The sequence below is a fragment of the Alexandromys fortis genome, unplaced genomic scaffold, assembly GCF_014885135.2.
Source record: "Alexandromys fortis isolate MF-2015 unplaced genomic scaffold, M_Fortis_MF-2015_v1.1 scaffold_436, whole genome shotgun sequence".
NCBI classification, from domain to species: Eukaryota; Metazoa; Chordata; class Mammalia; order Rodentia; family Cricetidae; genus Alexandromys; species Alexandromys fortis.
The window spans coordinates 128,186-131,502 of NW_026068334.1; positions in this window are offsets into that span (position 1 = coordinate 128,186).

Consider the following 3,317-nt stretch of genomic DNA (forward strand, 5'->3'; position numbering starts at 1 on the left):
CCTTGATCCCCTTATGTTGTCTTATTGCTATTGCTAGAACTTCAAGCACTATATTGAAGAGGTATGGAGAGAGTGGACATCCTTGTCTTGTTCCTGATTTTAGTGGGATGGCTTTGAGTTTTTCTCCGTTTAATTTACTGTTAGCTGTCGGCTTGCTGTAAATAGCTTTTATTATATTTAGATATGACCCTTGTATCCCTAGTCTCTCCAAGACCTTTATCATAAAGGGGGGTTGAATTTTTCGAATGCTTTTTCAGCCTCTAATGAAATGATCATATGGTTTTTTTTTTCTTTCAGTCTATTTATATGGTGGATTACATTGATAGATTTATGTATGTTGAACCAGCCCTCTCAGGGAAATTTTGCTGCAGATAAATACCTTTAGAAAAGGGTCCAGATACAAGATTACCTAAGAAAAAAATCAGCATTTCTCCTATATAAAAATGACAAAAAGACTGAGAAAAAATCTGGAAAACAACACCATTACATTAGCCACAAAGAATATAAAATATCTTAGCATGTCTCTAAGAAAGCAAGTGAAATACTTCCTTGGTAAAAAACTTCTTTGAAGTCTTTGAAGAAAGAAATTGAAGAATATAATTGAAGGATCTCCCATGTCCATGAATTGGTAGGGTTAAATAGTAAAAATGGCTATCCTACTAAAACAAGTCAATGATTTAACATAGTCACCACCAAATATCCCACAGAATTCTTTCCAGACCTTGAAAGGACAATATTCAACTGCATATGGGAAAACAAAAATGCTGCAGGATCTCCTTCCACTCCTTCAGCCAATAGCCTTTGAAATACCAGCCCACTGGGGCACGGTATCTATCATTTTAAAAAAGCAGCAGCAGCCCTCCATGCTTTCTCTTGCTTCAGACTCCACTTCTGGCTACCAGATACTTTTCCTGGTCATGCAGGAGGCTTTTGTCTAGGACAGTGATCTGTAAGTTTTTCCTTTTAAATAAATAACCCTTTTATTAGTCATAATTCCAAACTAGTGTGTGATTGTTTTGTGACTTACTTCTTTATGGGTGTACATTCTGCTCTTTCAGCCAATAGTCTTTAAGATACTATTCAGTAGAGTATAAGACTCTTAAACTCAGAATTATGGGTTTATTTCCTACATTGGGCGCCAGATGAAGCTGCAAAACAATCCAAAGCCAATTAAGAGTTATGGAAAATAAAAAGAGTATTTATTTGAGGGGAAAAACTTACAGATCTTCGTCGCAAACACCAGTCCTCTCATCGCAAACAGGAAACAGAGAGTCTAGCAGCCAGAATGGGAGTTGGAAGCAAGAAAGAGAGAGCACACGGTTTCCATTGCTTTTTAAAGTATAAGAGACCATGCCCCAGTGGGCTGGTATCTTAAAGGCTATTGGCTGAAGGAGCAGAATGTGCTCCCACAGTAAAAAAAAAACCCCAGGATAGTTAAAAAATGTTATATTCTTTTATTTTATGATATCAAGCTGTACCACACAAGTAAAGTAGTAAAAACCACATTATCTTGGAATAAAAATGATATGCTTATCAATGGAATCAAATCAAGACCCAAACATAAATCATACACTTGTGGAAACCTGATTTTTCATAAAGAAGGCAAAAGTACATAATGGAAAAAAAGAAAATATCTTCAACAGATTGTGGTTATCTAAATATCTGCTTGTAGAAGAATTCAAACATGTCCATATCTATCACACTGCACAAAACTGAAATCCAAGTGGGTACAAGATATCACAAAACCAGATACCTGGTACCTGATAGAAGAGAAAGTGGTTGATATCCTTAAACAAAATGGCTTTCTGAACAGAACACCAGAATTGTACAGTTAATGAATGGAACCTTATGAAACTTAAAAACATCTGCAAGGCAAGGACACTGTCAATAGGACAAAAATGCAGTCTACAGAGTAGAAAAGGATTTTTCACTAATTCCATATCTTCCAGAGGGCTAATATCCAAAACATTTAAAGAACTCAAGAAACCAGACAGAAAAAAAAATCCATTTAAAAGGGGTTACAGTTAGAAACAAAGAATTTTCAACAGAGGAATCTCACGTAGCTGAGAAGCACTTAAAAGAATGTTCAACATCCTTAGCCAAAAGGGATATGCAAATCAATATGACTCTGAGATTCCATCTTACACCTTTCAGAATAGGAAAGATAACAAAAGTAACAAATCCTGCTGGTATGGATATGGGGCAAGGGGTACACTCTTTCCTTGCTGGTGGAAGTAAAAACTTGTACAACCACTAAGGAAATCAATATGGTGACTGCTCAGAAAACAGGGAATCAATCCACCTCATATGCCCAAAGGACACTTCATCCCATCACAAATACACTTGCTTTATTATGTCTGTAGTGGTTTTCCTCATAATAGTCTGAAATTGGAAAAACTTAGGTGTTTTTCAACTGAGGAATGTATAAAAAATGATATATTTACATAACGGAGTATTATATTGCTGTTAAAAATGACATTGTAAAATTTTCAGTAATGGGGGATAGAGAACCTGAATAGGCCATCTCATATAACCAGGCAAGGTTTCCAGTAGTGGGAAGGTCATAAACCTTCAACCTAAAATTTGTTATGCCTACAACAAGATGTGCTGGGGTAATGGTGGTACAGAACTTGTTGGAGTGACCAAGGAAAGATTGGACCAACTAGAGGCCCACACCATGAGTGGGAGCCCAAGTCTAACACTGCCTGAATGTTCAGGAACTAGAGGCTGGATAGCAAAGAGATCTAGGATAAGACCAAACACAACTAGCAAAATAAAAAATAAAGAAAAGAAAAGTCAATGAAACAATTCCTAAGGATATTTTGCAATACTCACAGATTGGAGCCTAGCCCAATCATCATCAGAGAGTCATCATCCAGTAACTGTTGATAGAAAATTCAAATATTCACAGTAAAAAATAGGTACAGCCCAGCAAAACTCTTAGAAGAGGTGAAGAAAGAATTAAAAGAGCCAGAGGGTTGAAGTCACAGAATTCACTAAGCAGGCATCATAGAGGATAACAGAGACTGATGTGGCTGTCATGGAGCTGCATGGGTTTGTGTTAGGTCTTTTACATGTGTGTTATAGTCATGTAGCTTGGTGTTCTTTTGGGCCTCTTGACTGTGTGAGTGTGAGATGTCTTTGACTCGTTTAACTCCTTTGGAAACCATTTCATCCTACTGTGTTGCCTCATATAGTTGGTATGAGGGGATATACCTAGTCTTATTGTAACTTGTTATGAAGTGTTTGGTTGATATTCCTGGTAGACCTGCTCTTTTATGAAGGGAAACAGAGGTGCAGAGGATCTGGGGGAGAGG